This window comes from Panthera onca, chromosome A1 (assembly GCF_046562875.1).
Source record: "Panthera onca isolate mPanOnc1 chromosome A1, mPanOnc1 haplotype 2, whole genome shotgun sequence".
In the NCBI taxonomy this organism is placed as follows: Eukaryota; Metazoa; Chordata; class Mammalia; order Carnivora; family Felidae; genus Panthera; species Panthera onca.
The window spans coordinates 101163561-101184557 of record NC_138339.1 but is presented as its reverse complement, the minus strand read 5'-3'; the positions used below and the strand labels follow the sequence as shown (position 1 = coordinate 101184557).

At 41.6% G+C, this 20997-nt stretch overlaps 1 protein-coding gene across 1 annotated transcript in view; it reads left to right on the top strand.

Annotated features, from left to right (window-relative positions):
• The first annotated feature begins 216 nt into the window (after positions 1-216).
• ARHGEF28 (Rho guanine nucleotide exchange factor 28) overlaps positions 217-20997 on the top strand; it is a 305098-nt gene continuing 284317 nt past the window's right edge. The window contains exon 1 of the mRNA XM_078449013.2: positions 217-490. The gene's annotated coding sequence lies outside the window, so the exon portion shown is untranslated. The remainder of the gene's footprint in view (positions 491-20997) is intronic.

The window sequence follows — 20997 nt, the reverse complement described above, 5'->3', positions numbered from 1 at the left end:
ACCTCGCCCTCCCCCGGCCCCGCAGGGGCCGCGCCAGCCTCCGCCCGACTGGGCGCTCCGGGATGGGGGAGGGAAGGCGAGGCGCGCCGGGAGGCGGGTGGGGGTGGCGGCGGAGACAGCGCGGTCGGGCCGCTTCAGGTTTCGTCCTGGAGCCGGTGGCGGGCGCGGCGGCGGGCGGGCCCGGCCATGTGATGCCGGGGCCGGGAGGTGGGCAGGCGGGGATCCAGTGGCAGCCGGCAGGCGCGGAGGGAGCGGGGGCGGCCCGAGCTGCGGGCGCAGCCAGCCGGCTCCGGGAGCGCGCCCGCGGCTCCGCCCCCTCCGCGCTGGCTCCAGCCTCCGGGGCGGCCGGGCGTTGGCAGCTTCGGGGAAAGCCTTCCCGGCTCCGGGCGGCGGCGGCGGCGGGCAGGGGCGCGTTCCAGACGCCCTCGGGCAGGGCGCGGGCTGCAGCGTCTTGGTGGGGTTCCGGAGGCTGTGGGGGCCCTGGCTCCAGGTAAGTGCTCTTGGGGGCTCCATCCCCCGCGTCTCCTGGTAGCTCAGGGCAGAAAAGTTTGCTCCCCTCGCTCGAGTTCTCTAGCCCAGAAATACTCTCTCCAGGGTACTGGGGGACGCGAGGGGCAACAGAGGTGGAAAGGTGGGTGCCGCTGTGGGTTTAGTGGCGCGAGGGATCCTGCCGCCTCATTGCCCCTGGAGGACGGCAACAAGTGCAAAGGGCCGCACCGTCCGGCGCGGCGGCGGCCGCTGTGGAGCCTGGGGTGGTTTGCGCCGGGCGGCCGGGAGCGCACCGAGAAGGCTGTGGCCCCTCTCGTTGCCGCTGGGGGGTCCCGGGATGGGCGGGTGGAGGCCCGGTCGGGGTCCTTTGAGAGCCACGGAGATGCACTCCTGCGGTGGAGATGGGGGTGGGGGGCGGCTCGAAAGCTGGTTCCCCATTGGTGTCTTTGCTCCAGCGTGAGGGTCCTTGGTGGGGCTGGGCTCCCAGAGGGCAGACCTCACGGTACCAGCGCTAGCACTCTTTCATATGGAGACATTTGCTGTATTTTCAAAGGCAGCTGCAGACGTTTGATTACGAGGGGCGGTCGGCGTTCCGTCGGATTTTATTCTTACGGGTTTGTGTGCCTCTTGAACATCTGGGATGTGGGTGGGTGGTACCCTAACCTTCTCCTGCTTAGAGTTTCCGGAGGGGGTCACAACGATGGGCTTGTGCTCGGCCGAGGAGGCATCCTTTCCTGTCGAGGCTGGGTAGAAGCTGGGTGCTGGGGCCGCCTTGGAAACCCAGCTCTGGTTTCCCAGACGCCCATTAGAGTTCCAGGAGAGAATCCATCTGCCTCCCTAGGAGCCCACAGTGACCCCCTATTGGTTACAGCTGGGTGGGTCACGGAAAGGCAGCAACATCTGTGTTTGCCCAGCTTCCTGAAATGACCCCTGCCTGGGTCTAGACCAATCTCTGCAGACCCGGAATTACGGTGGTTTACCACCAGACCCGCGCCAGTTGGGAAAGAAAAAAAAACGCAAACCTTATAAAAAACAAAACAAAACGACACAAAACCTCGCCCCCCAGTGCCCTCCTCATTTATGGTCCTGGGGGTCTGTGATTTCCCGAAGCTTTCTCATCCTCTGTTCCTAGGCCCTGGAGCTGTCAGGGAAAGCGAAATCCTGTTTTCAGAACAGAAAGGAGACCTGTCTTTACTAGGTTTTGTGGGTTGCTGTTTGCACATGACCATGCAACCAGAGTGAGAACTTAGGGGAAGGTTTCTGTATAAATTCTGGGTTTTACATATATCTTAATAAAACATCTCTATTTGCCTCCTCCTGATTAATGGCCGACCTAACTCCTTTGGAGTGTTTGGAGGACAAGAAATGAATACTGCAGAAACCTTTTGGAATTGCTTTCTACAGCATAGTATTCCAGTGTAAGGGTCTGTAGGGAACTTTGTGTGATTATTGTGCTCATTAACTTTGATTAAATAGGAATTCGGATCACGTCAGACCTCTGCTTTAGTGGTTGGGAAACTGAGGCACACAGCTTCTGGGTGTGTGACTCGAATGTCCTGGCTAATAGGAGAATGGAGAACAGAATTAGTGTTTGTTTTGCTTTTGACAGTTTTCTTCCTTATCTATCACAACCGTATAACCTGGTCAACCAAGAACAGGTTATGTAACATGTCCTTAGACTTTGCTTTGAAGCACCTGTCCTGCCCTTTAAGAAGTTTAGAAGCACTTAAAGAGGGAAATGGTAATAAAGGCTCGATGAAATTTCATCAGTGGCCTCATTTGGGGTTAACACCTTTTTTTTTTTTTTTTTTTTTTTTTTTAACATGTGTGCAGTGCATAAGAGTTGAGAATATTTTCTCGTACTTTTAAAATGTTGTGTGGTGGCTAAGACGAATTAGGTAGAAACTTGAGGTGAGCTCTGATACATGACCTTGGGTGTATGCCATATGAGAAAAGGAAAAGTATCCTCAAAAGGTATTAAAGCTGGAACACAATACGTTTATGTTTGGCATTGTGTATAAAAACAAGTACTATATTGGTACTTAAGCTCTAACTTGAAGTCTGGCCAGAGTTTATTACTAAGCAGACTGTACCGAAAAATGAATGCTATAAATATTGGAAAACCCTGATTGGGGTTTGGCTACAATGGTATTGCCAAATTATTCTGGTAAATGATGGTAAAGCCCAAATTACTCTAAAACTCCTAGGCTGACTAATTGTATTATGTGTTAATTTACTGATTAGATAGGACAGATGTAGTTGATAAAGGTTTTGTGTAATTGCATTTGTACTTTCATTGTTTTAGTTGAACAGAGAAGCAACGGGATAATTTTTTCATGTGACTTTAAGATTTGTTACAAAGAGGGACGCCTGGGTGGCTCAGTGGGTTGCGTGTCTGACTTCAACTCAGGTCATGATCTCTCAGTTTGTGGGTTCAATCCCTGTGTCGGGCTCTGTGCTGACAGACCCTGCTTTGGATTCTGTGTTTCCTTCTCTCGCTGCCCTCCCTCTCACCACCCCCCACCCCCAGCTTGTGCTCTTTTAAAAATGAATAAATGTTAAAAAATAATAATAAAAAAGATTTGCTAGGAAGAGATGGGTCAGGTTGGGTAATTGTTATTTTGGGTTCTAAATTTCTGTGGATTTCACATCTAAGGCAATACTGGTCTAAGTTCAGAGTTTTTAGGGTCTGTTGTATTTTGAGCGGACTTTTGCACACTTGATGCTAAGACTTTTGGTAAAATGTCAGGTGCCTTTATGTGATAGTACATCTTAATCAACTGTAATTTTGTCCTTAATTTGATCTTGGCACAATAGTGATTTGCTTATTTCTAGCATTATTGCTCCTGGACTACTTCTCCTGGATAACCAAGATAATGAGATTTGACATAATTTTTTAAATGAGGGAAAGCAAAAACGTCACGTAATTGAATATTGGGCATTTGTTCCAGTGATATTTGTTTGAACTCTTTTATCATATGTACTTCTATCCTTCAGAGGTGATTTCTCCTTAATTTTTTTTCCTGAATTTGAGGTTTGACTTTTTTTTTTTTAAACTTAAAAATGTTTACTTATTTTTGAGAGAGCACCAGTGGGGTACTGGCAGGGAGAGAGGGAGACACAGGATCTGAAGCAGGCTCCAGGCTCTGAGCTGTCAGCACAGAGCCCGACGCGGGGCTTGAACTCATGACCAATGAGACCATGACCGGAGCCAAAATCGGCTGGTTCACCAACTGAGCCACCCAGGCGCCCCTAAAAGTTGTTTTTCATGTTTTATTTATTTTTTAGAGAAGGAGAGAGAGAGAAAGCACGTGCGTGCGCCTGCAAGCAAGTGGGTTTGGGGTAAAGAGAGGGGGGCAGAGGATCTAAAGTGGGCTCTACGCCGACAGCAGCAAGTCCCAGCCCGAGGTGGGACCCAAACTCCTCCAAACCTTTGATCATGACCCCAGCTGAAGTCAGACACTCAACTGAGTGAGGCGCCCCTTGAGGTTTGACTTGTGTAGGAAGTTCATGTAAAAGTAAGGTTTCTTGAGAGGAAAACCTTGTATCTATGAGTGAAGGCCAGCATTGGTGGAGACCAGCAATGACCGGTTTACTTTCCTTGATAGCGTGTCTAGAAGAGACCCTCTAAACCAGTCCTCAGGTAAGATTCTGCCGTGTTTCAAGAGGCAGGCTTTGTTTGAGAGGTGTGCACGTGACCATTTTACCTTCTTGAAAAATACCTCAAGGGTTAACTAAGTCTGTATATTAAAATTCATAGACCTTCCCTTCATATGTTAATTGAGAGGTAAATTGCCTGCTAATGACTTCATGGTTGAGCTCCTAATTTCATTGGCAAACACGAGTTACCATGCCCTTGTGCTTAAAGGCTTGCTCCTTTTCTTACGTTACTTTATAACTTCTTTAAAACGGTAACAAAGCGAATAGCAGTGGGGGCTCTGGAGCCAGACTGTCTAGTTAGCCCGCCTTGGCTCTGTCCTGGTTGTATGATGCTTCTCTGCCTGAGGTTTTCCATGGGTAACATGGGGATAATCATTGTAACCTGCCCCTTCGGGTTGTTGTGAGAGTCAGTGAGTTAATTCACAGCCTTTCTAGAAGTGCCTGGCAGAGAGGAAGTTCTAGAAAGCATTGGTGATGATATTTGTAACAAATGGTAAATAGGCAATTACAAAGTTTTAGCTTTAGCAGGTTTTCCAGGTTTCAGAAAGCAGTGAGAGGTCAGTGTGAAGGCGCCTAAGTCAGGAGTCCGGGATGGAGATGGCCTGTGATCTCCCAGCTGTATGAGTGTGGCCAAGTATGACCCCTCACGGGGTCTCCATTTCCTCCTCTGGTAAAACAGAGTAGACTGGATGGTCTCTAAGGACCTGCCAGTTGTCACAGTGTAAACTAATAAAATTCGGAAGGTGGGCATTTGTCAGTTCAGCCTTATTATCTTGGGCAACGCTGCCAGGAATGTACTGTCCCCAGGGTTGATACAGTACCTGCAGTAGTCTGTGAGCATTTTGATGGGATGTGGACTATTAAGACCATTAACTTCCCTCCTCTTCTTCCCCAGACGGTCATAGGTTGAAAAGACTGTATTATCTTTCTGGACTTAGTCCAGAGAGATTTTACACATCAAAGTCTAGATCCCATGCATGCAGGTCATAGGCCACCCTGCTCCCTTTATTCCAAAGAGCTCCCTGTATTTTAAAGCGGTAATACAGCTCTTGGAAGCCGAGAGATAAGCTGGTGGATGTTTTCTGAATTTTATGATAAAGATTCCACACCTGATAAACAGGAAAGCCCCAGCAGGAATACTGTATGCTCCAGGACTTGGAGCACAGGAGGTCTTATTAAGGACTTAAAAGTAGTGGTGAAGGGGCACCTGGGTGGCTTAGTCGGTTGAGTGTCTGACTTCAGCTCAGGTCATGATCTCATGGTTCGTGAGTGAGAGTCCTGTGTCAGGCTCTGTGCTGACAGTTCAGGGCCTGGAGCCTGCTTTGGATTCTGTGTCTCCCACTCTCTCTACCCCTTAGCCACTCGTGCTCTGACTCTGTCTCAAAAATAATAAAAAAAAAGTATTGGTGAAGATCAAGAGGTTCCACTGGGGCAAATTTCTGTCTTGTGTGGTCCCCTCCCACCGTTTGTGTTGTCTCCTGGCTCTTTGTCAGTTTTCCTCCTTTTCTTCAGCCTCCTGGTTTGCTGTATGACCAGATGTTAGTTTCAAATGGTAGGAGATGCTCAGTGATGGAAATTGTGGCTCCTTACTTTGAGCCCCAACCCAGGATTCCAAGCTTGGTGGTTTGTTGTTATCACCTGAATTTCGAATCTCTGGTGGGCCTAGCCTTTAAAAACACATTTTTTTTTAATGTTTATTTTTGAGAGAGACAGAGTGTGAGTGGGGGAGGGGGAAAGAACCCGAAGCAGGCTCCAGGCTCTGCCATGTCAGCACAGAGACTGATGAGGCGCTTAAACTCACAAGTTGTGAGATCATGACCTGAGCCGAAGTCAGGTGCTCAACTGAGGCGGTCCTGGCCTTTTTTATAAAGGTGATAGACCTGGGTTTGCTATCTATTTCCTAACCTTGAGGGGTTTCTGGCATTCTACTTTTGAAAATTTTCAGTAAGGGATTTTTCTCATGGACTTCCTTTTCCCTATGGGCATGTCATTTGTCCCCTGCTGCCTCTTGTGGACCCTCTACTTACATTAACTACAACTAATAACTGCCTATGGAATAGGCTGTATGCCTGCTAACCGCTCTCACCTCACGTTTGGTCTCTTTTCTGTTCTCCTTAAAATCTGTTGCAGTCTTCAAAGCAAGCTCAAGCTTACTTCTTCTCAAGCTTCTTTTTTACTAATCTTTTGACCAGATTAATACAACTGAACTCTTTCCCTTCCGAACTCGTTAATACATGGCTGGTCGCTCATATTTATCACTGATCACCTGCCCCTGCTTTCCTTTTGGGCTCCTATGTGTTAGTCTTGACTTTCCGACCTAACTGTAATCTCAGTGAAAGCAGGAGCCCTGATTTAAGCTGCCTTGTAGCATGTTCAGGTTGGTAATTTTGCTCTCATGTCTAGAAGTCCTTTTAGTTTACAGCATTCCTGCAAGGGCTAATGGCAATGTTTTCCTGTGTATCAGGTATGGGTTGCATTAGAAAATACTGGGATGCAGAGGAAGAGAGGTAAAGGTTGCTCAGGACATTAAATGACTAGTCTTAGATGTAAATGGGCAGTTGCACAGGCCTCTTAAGAAATTGTTCAGGGGTGCCTGAGTGACTGAGTTGGTTAAGCATCTGACTCTTGGATTTGGCTCAGTTCATGATTTTGTGTTGGTGGGTTGGAGCCCCATGTTGGCCTCTGTGCTGTCAGTGAGGAACCTGCTGGGGATTCTCCCTCAGCCCCTGCTCTCTCTCCCTCTCCTTTTTTCTCCTATAATAAATTAACTTAAAAAATTGTATGTTCAGTCTGGGAAAATAAATTTCTTGGCTAAAGTCAGAGTCTTAGGATTGAGAGAAACCTGAAAGTTATTCTTTAGTTTCTAGCAGGTGCACCATCCCCCTGTGTAGCTTACTACTGAATATTTGACTGCTTGAATACTGTCCTTGAATACTTGGAGTGATGGGGAGCTAATAATCACAAAGACCCCCCCCCCCCAATCTAACTTTTCTCCCCCTCAAGTTGATAGATAAATACAAGCGTATGTATTGAGAGTGTACAACATGATGACTTATTATATATGTTGGGGAAGGATAATACTTATCTCATACAGTGAAGTTCTTAGTGTATGTGGTGAGAATGCTTAAGATCTTCTCTCAGGAAGTCTCAAGTAGACAATACTGGATTAACTCCAATACCATATTAATTATAGTTAGCATGCTGGATATTAGATCCTCAGAACTTAGTCTTGAAGGTCAAAAGGTACAAATTTTGAGTTGTGTGTTCCCATTTCCTCATTTCTCCCAGCCCCTGGCAACCGTCATTCAATTCTGTTACAATTAAACTGGCTTTTTATTAAAAAAAAGATTCCACATGTTATTGATAGTTTACACTATTTGTCCATGCCTTGCTTATTTCACTTGCATAATGCATTCCAGATTCATTGTTGTTGTTGCAAAAGGCAAGACTTTGCCTTTCTCATGGCTGAGTAGTATTCCATTGTGTATATATACCTTACTTTCTTCACCCATTCATCGGTTGGTAGAAACTTAGGTTGAATTTTGTCAAATGCTTTCTTTGAATCTTTTGAGGTCAGATTTTTATGAAAGCATTGTATCACATTTATTGACCTTTTTATTTAATGTGTTGATCACTATAGATGCTTTTTTTTTTTTAATTTCCACATACTGCGATTCCCTCTTCCACTCCCCAACTTTCTTCTTGTCACTGATACCTACTTTTATATCATAACGTTTGGAAAAGATACTTGATATTTCAGTTATCTTCAATTTGTCAGGACACATTTTGTTTTTTTAAAAAACGATCTATACTTGAGTAGACTGTGTGTGCTTGAATAATGTGTATTTTGCTGCTGTTGAATGGAATGTTTGTATATGTTAGGTCCTTTTGGCCTACGGTGTACTTAAGATCCACTCTTTCCTTAGTGATTTTTTTCTGTCTGGATCTATTTATTGTTGGAAATGGGTTATTGAAGTCTCCTAGTACTATTGCTTTGCTGTCTATTTCTGTCTTCATACCTGTAAAATTAATGTTTAGGCTTTCTGATAGTAGGTACACATAAAATTGTTAAATCTTGTTGATCAATGATTTATATTATTGTATAATGACCTTACTTACCTCTCATTATAAATTTTGATCTAACCTTTGTGTCCTAAGTATAGGGATCCCTGCTTTTCTTCAGTTTCCATTTGTGTGGAATGTCTTTCTGTCCTTGCACTGTTAGCCTGTGAGTATTCTTCAAGGTTGAATCTTCTAGGCACCCATACTTGGGTCTTAGTTTTTTTTTTTGTTTATTCATTCAGCTGCACTGTTTAAAATGTAAACCATTTACATTTAGAGTACTGTAGAGTCCTTATTGCTAGAGAAAAACAACTTCTTGACATTTACTTAATTGCTTCCTGATTATTTTCTAGTTGCTTTTTTCTCTTCTCATGTAGTCCCCCTTGGTGAATTGATAGGGCTTTCAGGGGTTCTCCTATGCTTTTCCATGTGGGGTGAAATCCCTCTAGGGGATTGTTATTGGCACCAAGCTACTCTGGACTGGCAGGATGGAATGAATGACACAGGTCAGATGCTTCCTATGCTCTATATGGCCATCCTCCATTTTTTAGCTCCATAGGATTTCTCTTGCTTTTTAGGAGAGTGCAAAACTTTCCCAGAGTTATTTTTGTTGGTTTGTAGTTGTTTGTTCTTGGGGGATAAATGTTGGCACCGCCTAGTTCTCCGTCTTGTTGACATCACCTCCCTGTCCCCAGTGTATCTTTGGAAAGATTAGGTTGCTATACTTAATGAAGGAGAGAATTGTTTTTATCATAGTTTGTTGATGAGGGACCATTCTGAACAATTGACTTTCATGACATCCCCTTAGATTTAAAAACATGAATTAGTAGCCTGCTTTCAAGTCTTCTAAATTAGAAAAGAAAAACCTGTTCAGCTTTGCTTAAGTAACAGGATTTTGAATCCTCTCCCCACCCCGGGATACTGAATATACCCCAGTTTGCTATGGTTCTTAAAGTCCAGTACTTTCAGATGCTGTTTGACAGCACAGAGCATGGTAGAACCATTCACACTCTTGGCTAACTGTCCCACCCCTGTCCCCTTCTAGGAAGGTGGTAAAGCCTCATGGTTAGGATTACTAGCTTCAGGTCAGAGCCGAGGACACTTCTGGCTCCACTCCTTCCTACCTTGTCTTGGGGAAGTCACTTAAACTTTAAATTCTGATTTTAGCTATTACTCTCATAGTTTTGTGAGGAGAACTCCATAAGATAGTCTATGGAAAGTGCTTAGCACAGAACCTAGGATAGAATGATTGCTTGGGGCGCCTGTGTGGCTCATTCGGTTAAGTGTCTGACTTCTGCTCAGGTCATGATCTCACAGTTGGAGTTTGAGCGCTGCAGTCGGGCTCTGTGCTGACAGCTCAGAGCCTGGAGCCTGCTTTGGATTCTGTGTCTCCTCCTCTCTCTGACCCTCCCATGCTCATGGTCTGTCTCTCTCTGTCAATAATAAATACATGTTAAAAAACCTAAAACTAAAAAAAAAAAATGATTGCTCAAATGAAGGCATTTCAACTATGGTATTTCTAAATAGCATTACTGACTCTTGATGGTCCGTTATCTCATAATTACCAAGTTTGTTTGTTTTTTTAAACACCTGTTGTTCTGAGCAGACTTGGGCAATTGGTTTCTTAGTCGTATGAACAGAACTGAATTTCTCAAAATGAATTTCCTGTATTTGGCTCTTTACTCTAACCTTTCAAGGTGTTTTAGATGGTTAAACTTACTACTTTTAGTTCTAAGTTTTGCAATGGTTTTATGAGTGTTTCTTTAATGCCTTAATGAAATAATAACACTATTATCTAGGCTAAAATCCTAGTCCTGAAGGCAGGGTAATTTGGTGTTTCTGTACAAATTTCAGATTGACGTCTACCAATTTCTGGTAGAGTTCAACTAGTTACTGTTGTACTAGGATCGAAGTTTTAACCTTCCATCTTTCATTAGAAACTACACAATGGAGCAAGGTTATTCTCAAGTGACTTCATCTTAGGAAATCCACACTGGTTCCAAGTGGCCACTGTTTCTTCTTTGAGGTATTCAGACATTAGTCTTCTAATAATCTGCTGTGGCAACTTGTTTAGGATCAAAAGAGACCTCTTGGGTCTACAGCTTGTAGAATCTGCCTGTTTGAAAATTGGAATGACTGGGGCATCTGGGTGGCTCAGTCGGTTAAGTGTCCAACTTGGGCTCAGGTTATGATCTCACCGCTCCTGAGTTTGAGCCCTGCGTTGGGCTCTGTGCTAACAGCTCAGAGCCTGGTGCCTGCTTTGGATTCTGTGTCTCCCTCTCCGCCCCTCTCCTGCTCACACTCTGTCTCTGTCTCTCTCAAAGGTAAATAAACATTAAAAAAAAAAGAAAATTGGAATGACAGGTCCCTGTCTTACAGGTGAAACCCACCATTTTCCATAGTTGCTGATTATGGCTGGGAAATCACATAGGATTCTTAGTTTTTTTTTAAAATCATCATTATTTTTTTAATGTTTATTTATTCTTGAGAGAGAAAAACTGAGTGTGAGAAGGGGAGGGGCAGAGAGAGAGGGAGACAAAATCTGAAGCAGGCTCCAGATTCTGAGCTGTCAGCATAGAGGCTGATGTGGGGCTTAAACCCACAAACCACGAGATCATGACTTGAGCCAAAGTTGGATGCTTCACCAACTGAGTCACTTAGGCACCCCTTAATTTAAATTTTATTTATTTATTTATTTATTTACTTATTTTCACGTACAGTGAAATAATAGTTGGGTATATAACATAAGCTCCTTCTAATCTATATTTTTGTACCTTTTTGGGTAAATACCTAATAGTGCAATTGATGGATTTTAGGGTAGTTCTTCTTTTTAATTTTTTGAGGGACCTCCCCTCTCTAGAGTGGCTGCACCAGTTTGCATTCCCACCTATGTGCAAGAGGGTCCCCTTTACTCCATATCCTCGCCAACACTATTTGTTTCTTGCATTGGTAATTTTCGCCATTGGGCCAGGTGTGAGGTAGTATCTCATTGTGGTTTGGATTTGTATTTTCCTGATGGTGAGTGGTGATGAACATCTTTTCATTTGTCTGTCAGCCCTCTGAATGTCGTCTCACATAGGATTCTTCTTATCTCCATGTGTCTAGCAGCCTGGAACTTAAAGCAATTTAATGGTTTCTTCCCGAAGGAGTTTCCACTTAGAGATGTTCTTTATGTCCTCCTCAACTGGAAAATCATTTCCCTCAAAGAGGAGATGAATTTTAAATAGAGAAAAATCCTCTGTATCATTCATTTCATACCAGTCCTAAGCAGACCTGTTTATCTCTTCTCTGATGTTCTGGCTTAAAAAATAAATGGAAATAAAAATCTTAGTGTTTTTCTTTTTCTTTTTTCTTTTTCCTTTTTCCTTTTTTCTTTTTACTCCTCACTCTCCTCAGGTTATTTGGGGCTTTGGTTTGCCTGGCCTAACTCTTCAGAGCCTGACAGGCTAATTCTTTGAGTAAAAGAAGCAGAAAAGGGAGTAAAAAAACTATTCTTACCTTTGTGTGGAAAACACACCAAACTAGGAATCAGGAGGCCTGCCTTTAGTCTTGAGCTCATAGACTGTGAAGGTCTCTCCATCCATCCAGAGAATGCCTATCCTTTCCAAATGGGAGGTTCTTGGTTTTTCCTATGAACTGATCTCTTTAGGCAGTGATTTCATTGAAAGGTGGGTGGTGGCACATGGGATGAAATGGTAGGGCAATTAAGGCCCGGTTTTATCATTCAGTAGAAAGTATAATCTATCTCCCTCTTGTTCAGAAAAAGCCACTTTCATAAGAATCAACTCCGCTGACATTTTTGTGTAGGGCTTTCTTGTACTTGCCAGATTTGTAACTAGTCAGAAATTCTCACAGATGGATTTCCGGAAGTACCTTTTGTACGAGTTACCACAGTCCTTAGAAACTTAGAGTTTCCTGCTGTCCACGCCTCATTCTTAGAGGCAAGTGACAACACACACAGCCTGTTTTCAACATTTTAATAGGTTTTTAACTGATGGATTATTAAGGGGGAATACAGTAGAAGCAACTGGTTGGTTTTTTTTTTTTTGGCACCCTAAGTTGTTCAATAAAACTTGCTTTGTTTCTTTTGATCACCAGAACTATTGAGAGTCTCCTCATTGAAAATCAGTGTTAAGAATCTTTCAAATCTTAGCCATTGGATCTAATTATTACTTGAGGGTTACCTAGGTACAAATTTGGACTGAAATAGTTTATTATGAGATAAAGGTCTCATGTCTTTTTTTTTTTTTTTTAGCTTCATAAAATTTTACTTGTCTCTTTTTACATAAGATTTTAATCTATTGCACATATAAATTGTTTTGCAATAAAAATGAATAATCAAGGCCTTCTTATCTACAGAAAGTCTCAAATTAACTTTTTACTTGGCTCGTCTTACAAAAACAGGAATTTATAGTACGGAAAGCCCAACTTTACCATGAACAGTTGAAGAAAAATCACATCTTGAAGAATGCCAAGCATAATTTGGATACTTCAGAATATGCCATTTTGAAAAAGAGAATGACCTGTGTCTGTCATGTGCACCTGAATCCCTCTATCATTCTCTCTAGTTCCTGATGGATTATGGCTGGGAAATCAAGGTGTGTCTTTTTTGTATTAAAATGAAGAATAAGGGTTCCTGCATGGCTCAGTCATTAGGCATCTAACTTTGGCTCAGGTTATGATCTCATGGTTCGTGAGCTTGAGCCTCTCTTGTCTCTCTCTCCCTGTCTACCTCTCTCTCTGCCCCTTGTGAGATTCGCCCCCCGCCGCCCCCCTCCCCCTTCTCTCCCCCGGTCTCTCTGCCTCTCACTCACTTGAGCCCTCTCTCTCTTTCTCAAAAAATAAATAAAGAAGAATGAGCATTTTTTCCTTTCACATTGATAGTAGGAAAATTTATCTTCATAGGCTGTTAGGGCATCTTTGTTGATAAGCAGAAATTAAAAGTAACAAAATGTCAATTTTGTGCTATTTTTTTGAAGCTTCATTTATTAGAGCTAGTGTGTGAGCAAATGGGAGAAGCGCAGAGAGAGAGCAAGAGAAAGACTCCCAAGTAGGCTCCATGCTAACAGCATGCGGGACTCGAACTTTCTAACCATGAGATCATGACCTGAGCTGAAATCCAGAGTGGGATGACCAACTGACTGAGCCACCCAGGTGCCCCTGTGACATTCATTTAAGTGTGGTGGTAGGTTCTGTGCAAGAAGAAAGTTTTTAAAGTCTGAGTATAACAGAGGCTGGAACAGAAGCGGAATTTGGGTTGAAATCTTAGCACTGCTACTGACTTACCAGGTGGGTCATGTGATCTCTTTGATCATTGATGGCCTTACTTCAAATCCATGGGGTTGGGTCAAGCCCTTCTCTTTGGTGTGTCCCATTCCTAGGCTTTGTTCTGTGGAGGTAATCATGGTGTCTTAGGTATCCCTTTGATTACTAGCCTAATGCTTGGTTCTCATTGCATTTTAAGGCACTTAGTTGGCAGCATCTAAATTGTTAAGGAAGTTGGGTTTGTAGTGTTGTATCTATCACAGGGAGAAATGCTTGCTCATAGCTTGAGATTTCCCATGTTGTTGTTTGTAACTCACTGCTCATGAAATATTTAATCAGCCAGTAGTAATCTAGCAATTACTTCATTTATTAAAAAATTTTTTTAAATGTTAGAGAAACAGAGTGCAAGCTGGGGAGGGGCAGAGAGAGAGGGAGACACAGAATCCGAAGCAGGCTCCAGGCTCTGAGCTGTCAGCACAGAGCCCGATATGGGGCTCTGACTCACAAACAGTGAGGTCATGACCTGAGCCAAAGTTTGACGTTTTACCAACTGAGCCACCCAGGTGCCCCACAATGACTGTAAATTGAATTCTAAGATGACTGGAAGTGGATCTTAATTTGACTTTAGAGGATGGACCTTAATTTACTTATATGTCCATTCATCTAGGCTAGGTGCAGAATATGTCCTGAAATGCACAGCGTTTTTGATGTCGAATTTTAGCTAAAATAAAGGTTGTAATTCATTTTCTTTCCTTTCCTCTCTCTTTTCTCCGTTCTTCATTCTCCCTTTCCTTCCATCTTCCCTACTTTTGTTCCTAACACTTAATTTGGTTTTACTGTTTTCCACAAGAGGTATAGCAAATATCTAAAACCTCTTCTATTTCATGTATCTCCTATTTATACTAAAGAAAACACACTTGTCCTCATAAAAATAGTGATGTTTTTAAGGGATGACGTTCTTTCTAGTTTTCATTGAACCTCCTGATAAAGATAACTTGTTGATGTTTTGGAAATGGGACTTTATTGTGCTGGGAACTTTACTTGGTGGTTATAGGGGCTCTAAATCCTCTTATCCAGGTGTACTTTGCAAAGTATTTCCACTCTGGAGTGTTGGAGAGTTACTCTTGAGTTTTGACCCTTCACTGATTGAGGTTAGTATCATGTAACTATTAATTCCTACAAGGGAGGCACATACTGGATACTGGAGGCTTAGTGGTAAGAGGCTTATTACAACCAAATCAGCACCCATTAATACAAATAAATACGTTGTGGTGTGAGATGGTGTGGGGCAGGGCATTCTCAGCAGCCTGGTATGATGGGGACCAAAGTATCGTCCATTTTTTTCCCGCCATTCCAGTGTTCTAAATCTATATTATGAATATGTATTTGTGTCAGTGATAATGAAAATAAGCAAATTTAAGAAATAAACATTTTAATGAAATTCTGTACTTCATTGTAGTTCACACATAAAATTGGAATGCCTGTCAATTGGCAAAATTCCATCACAAACACTTGAACTTCAAAACTTACTGTGTTACTCATGCACCCCAATGTTTACAGCAGCACTGTTAACAATAGCCAAAGTATGGAAACAGCCCAAATATTCACTGACAGATGAATGGATAAAGAAGATGTTGTGTGTGTGTGTGTGTGTGTGTGTGTGTGTGTGTATGTATACGCACACACACACAATGGATTACTTCTCTACAATCAAAAAGAATGAAATACTGCTATTTGCAACAAAGTGGATGGAACTAGAGGGTATTATGCTAGGTGAAATTAGAGAAAGACAAATATCATATGACTTCACTCGTGGAATTTAAGATACGAAACAGATGAACATAAGGGAAGGGAAGCAAAAATAATATAAAAACAGTTGGGGACACAACATCAGAGACTTAAATATAGAGAACAAACTGAGGGTTACTGGAGGGGTAGTGGGTGGGTGGGATGGGCTGAATGTGCAAGGGGTATTAAGGAAGACACTTGTTGAGATGAGCACTGGGTGTTACACATAGGGGATGAATCCCTCGAATCTACTCCTGAAATCATTGTTGCACTGTATGCTAACGAACTTTGATGTAAATTTAAGAACAATAACCTATAAAAAATTAAAAAAAAAACCTTATTGTGCTACCTAAAGAAGAAACCCTTTCAAATTTGGGGTTATGTTGTAAATGTTTAACTTAGCCACGGGTTAGAAAGTTGGGTGTTAGAAAAGACTTCTTTGTTCCAATTTATTTTGGCAATATGCTTGTAATAACTTTACATCTTGAATTTATATGGGAAAACCTAGCTTTGTGTACATCCTAATTACAGACATTTGAAAATTGAAACAATTTTAAAGAATTCGGGAAATTTTGAGAAAGGTCTTTGTGTTGTGCTTCATGTCAAGATCAAACGGATTCTCAAGTTTCTACTGGGAACAGTCTCAGGCTAAGCACTGCACCACTCTGAATTACATCGATGGCCACAGCTGTAGCCAAAACTGAACTCGAGGAGGTAAACGATAGTGCCATTGAACAGTAGTGTTGTTCATATGCCAAGTACATGCTGGTTTTTACCTGTTTTGGGGCATAGGATCTTTGGAATAACTCAGTAATGAAAATTGAAATTCCTGTGTGCCACAACTGAACCCCAGTAAACTTATGGAGCATTTCAAGTTGCATAGCATTTAAAAGATACTGATGGAATGAATCACCACCTCATGTGTTGTTTTGACAGGAAATGTATCATGTCTCAATAATTTCCTTAAAAATTTTTCCTGCCAGGTGCCTGTTTTCTTCTTGTAAATGTATGCCCACAGAATTCCAAATATGTGGTTGATATTTCCCACTGATGCATTTTGACAGCTCCTCTTTCTTCTTGAGAATAGCTACTGTACTTATGTTTGTAACGAATTTAAGGCTTCCTACAGGGAAGTGAGAAGGTTTAGCTGTTTTGGAGACTGATGTCCAGCCTGGATGGGTTTGTGTGGTGAGATCTTTTTACAAAGAAAGGGTTAAAAGTGTTGGGGCGCCTTGTTGGCTCAGTGGGTTGAACGTCTGACTTCAGGTCATGATCTTGTGGTTCACGAATGCACGCCCCACATCGGGCTCTGTTCTGATAGCTCCGAGCCTGGAGTCTGCTTCAGATTCTGTGTCTCCCTCTCTCCCTGCCCCTCCCCAACTTGCATGCATTCTCCCTCTGTCTCTCTCCCTCTCTTAAAAATAAATAAACATTAAAAAAAATTATTAAAAAGTAAGTGTTGACAGTCGCGGTCTAATGCCAGATGTACATGAAGTATTACTCATCTATGGGAGAGATTAGGGGGGTATCTTAATTTCCTACTTTTTAAAAATTTATTTTAATTCCAGTATAGTTAACATACAGTGTCCTATTAGTTTCAGGTGTTCAATGTAGTGATTCAACAGTTTTATACATTGCTCAGTGCTGCTCATTATAACTGTACTGTTTAATCCCCATCCCCCATTTCATCCATCCCCCATTTCATCCATCCCCCACCCACCTCCCCTTTGGTAGCCATCTGTTTGTTCACTATAGTTAATCTGTTTCTTGGTTTGTGTGTCTCTTGTTTTTTCCCCCTTTGTTCATTTGTTTTGTTTCTTCACTTCCACATGAGTGAAATCATACGGTATTTATCTTTCTCTGGTTATTTTGCTTAGCATTATACTTTCCAGATCTATCCACATTGCTGCAAATGGCAATTATTTCATTCTTTTTTATGGCTGAATAAAAAGCCATTATATATATTCATTTATCAGTAGACACATTGGCTGCTACCATAATTTGGCTAGTAGGAATACTCCTATAAACATAGGGGTGCTTATGCCCTTTCTTTCTTTCTTTTTTTTTTTTTTTTTGGATATATTCTTTTGAATTCGTGTTTTGGTATTCCTTGGGTAAAAACCCAGTAGTGCAATTACTGGATTGTAGGGTAGTTCTATTGTTAAATTTCTGAGGACCCTCCATACTGTTTTCCGGAGTGGCTGCACCAGTTTGCATTCCCACCAACAGTGCAAGAAGGTTCCTCTTTCTCTGTATCCTCACTAACTCCTGTTGTTTCTTGTGTTGTTGATTTTAACCATTCTGACAGGTGTGAGGTATCTCATTGTGGTTTTGATTTACATTTCCCTGATGATGAGTAATGTTGATTATGTTTTCATAGGTCTGTTGGCCATCTGGATGTCTTCTTTGGAAAACTGTTCATGTCTTCTGCCCATTTTTTAATTGGAATATTTGTTTTTTGGGTGTTCCTTATATCTTTTGGATACTAACCCTTTATTGGATGTGTCATTTGCAAATATCTTCTCCCATTCAGTAGGTTGTCCTTCAGTTGTTCGTTTCTTTTGCTGTGCAGATGCTTTTTATTTTGATGTAGTCCCAGTAGTTTATTTTCTTTGCCTCAGAAGACATATACAGAAAAATACTACTATGGCCAATGTCAAGTTACTTACCTGTGCTCTCTTGTAGGATGTTTATGGTTTCAGGTCTCACATTTCTGTCTTACATCCATTTTGAGGTTATTTTTGTGTATGATGTAAGAAAGTGGTCCAGGTTCATTTTTCTGCATGTTGCTGTCCAGTTTTCCCAGCACCATTTGTTGAAGAGGCTGTTTTTTCCCATTGCATATTCTTGGTTCTTTTGTCAAAGATTAATTGAGCATATAATCTTGGCCCTTTTCTGGGCTTTCTGCCCTTTTCTACTGATCTATGTGTCTATTTTTGCGCCAGCGTTTTACTGTTTGGACTACTGCAACTCCAGCTTTTTTGTTTTTCAACATTGGTTTGGGTATTTGGTGTCTTGAGGTTCCATATACGTTTTAGAATTGTTTGTTGTAGTTCTGAAAAAAAAAATGATGGTATTTTGATAGGGATTGCATTAAATCTGCACATTGCTTTGGGTATTATGAACTTTTTTTTTTTTTTTTTTTTTTTTGCGGGGGGTGGTAGTAGGGACATTTTAACGATATTCTTACAAACCATGAGTGTGGAATACCTTTCCATTTGTGTTGTCTTCAGTTTCTTTCATTACTGGTTTATAGTTTGTACAGTACAAGTCTTGCACCTCCTTGGTTAAGTTTATATCCTATTTTTGGTGCAATTGTAAATGGGGTTGCTTTCTTATGTTTTCTATCTGTTGCTTCATTATTAGTGTATAGAAATTCAGTGGATTTCTGAACATTGATTTAGTGTCCTGCGACTTGACTGAATTCATTGATCAGTTTGAGTTGTTTTTTAGTGGAGTCTTTAGGGTTTTCTGTACATACTACCATGTCATCTGCAGATAGTGAACGTTTTACTTGTTCTTACCAATTTGGATGCCTTTTATCCTTTCCTATTTTATACACACAAGTAATTAAGCACAATGCTCTTTTACAATAAGCATGAGTTCCCTTGAAGTAAAATAAATGAAAAAATATCAAGGAGGTACCTATGTTAAGCCAGGTGCTATTCAAGGCAATATGAGAGATACAGAAAATTAGAGCCCCTGACAGAGGACGTGTGGGTAACCCCTCACAGGGCAGCTGGTGTGGCATCTGTCTGTAAAGGTGAGGGTTTCATGCTCTGATCTGCTTAGATCTGGGGGCTCTGGGAGGGAGGGGTAGCCACCATAGAAAACAGGCTTTCTTGACCTTCCAGTAGAAATAGGTGCAGAAATCTAGGAAATTACATGAATGTGTGCAAAAATTTTTAATTTAGTAACTTGGGCATTGTATTTTAAGGACATTGATGTGTTTGCCTTTGGATATTTAGTTCCGTGTATTTGACTAGTAAGAGTGTATCTGTATATGTATCTAAGTTTATGCACATTTTATTACTATAATAAAAACACCCATAAATTTTTATCAGCAAATTATCACCCACAGCCTTTTATAGTCTGCCTACATATTTTCGTATGATTTATATTGAGTGATTTCCTAACTCTTCCCTTCTTTGGTAGGATAGATATATTCCTTATATTAATTGAGTATAGAATTACTGTATTTAAAGTATAGTTTATAGTGGTTCATTCTTTTAAATAAAACAGTGGTTTCTTCCAAAAGTGGTAACCTTTATGGCAGGATTACATGGTATAAGTTGTGAGCCTTGTGTTCATAGACTTTTAAAGACATGTAACTCTGTAGTGTGCATATCCCACATAACTTTGAAGATGATAGGTTTTTATGAAGGCATGCCTCTTGGGGTTGGCATCTAATTAGAGCCAGCCCTCCTCCTACAAACAGCAGTATAAGCTTTAACTGTGCTTAGAAAATTAGTTTTCTGTTTTAGGTTTTCTACATTTGTATAGGGGAAAAAAAAAGAATTTATTGGCAAACCAAGGTCCTGTTCTTGTATCCTTAATGGGGGTTGAATGTCAAAGCCATAGTATGGTTAAAGTGAGATGCCTATATGGGAAACGGTTAATGCTCTTGAAAAGGGCAAGTCAAGGATGCTAGCCCTGTAGGATGCGGAGTGACGGGAGGGGGAGAGCAGAGGAGGCATGAGCTGGCTCTGATGGGCACCCGACCTGCACCTTATTCCACCTCTGTTCCTTAGCTTCCCCTCGGCACTCATCTGCAGGGGTCAGGCAGGTACTTGGTCACAAGCCCACAGCAGTACTCCTGCCTCAGCCCTCGCTTTCCTCATCCATTACCTTGTGTGATTCTGTGAGCAGTATATAATAGATGCATATATGATGTGAAAAGCCTGTATGAAAGTGAAGCAGCCTTATTCTTTTATGGACCTTGTGCCAGAATGCCATTTAACTATCAGTTAGGCAGAGCTTTGATCTTTTAAGTGCCAGAGAGAATTTCTGCCAGCAGAGCTCTGAAGATCCTATACTCCATTTAACAGAACTTCCTTCAGTGTTATGGTTAACAAAAACACAAAACAGTTGTAGGAAACTAGAATAAATCCTTAACTGGAGATACTCCATGAGATTTTGGGTGTAAAGCTAGTTTAACTTGGTGGATTTTCTTTTTTTTTAACTTCTAGTTTCCTCATCTATGAAATGGAGATAATACCAGCTCTCTGGGTAAAACTGGATAGTTGGCCCATCAAATGAAGTTATAAATGGGAATACTTCGGTTTTACATTTTTGGATCATTTAAAATTTCTAAACCCTACACAGTGGTAACTTTGCACGAAGAGTGATTTATGGCCCAGATTTACTATTGCTGTACCTGCTGTAAATATACATGTGGAAAAGCAGACACTGTGATCATTTGGTACCATGCCAGCTCCTGTGTCTTTCTGTTAATTTAATACTTGGGCATTTAATAACATGAAAGAAAAACGTGGAGCCAAATCAAATTAGGGAGCAAAGTCTCAAAGAGGACCATTCTGTAAGAGAGGGACTAATGAGTGGCCTTGTTCTGGTAGGAATCCCTTGTTCTGTACTTGAGGTTGTAAAAAACAAAACAAAACAAAACAAAACAAAAACCTGTAAACAAAAATAAAGAAAAACACTTTAAAACCCATGTTTTTTTTTTTTCTTCTATTGTACAGCTAGAGTATACAGCCATTTGAGAAAGCATTA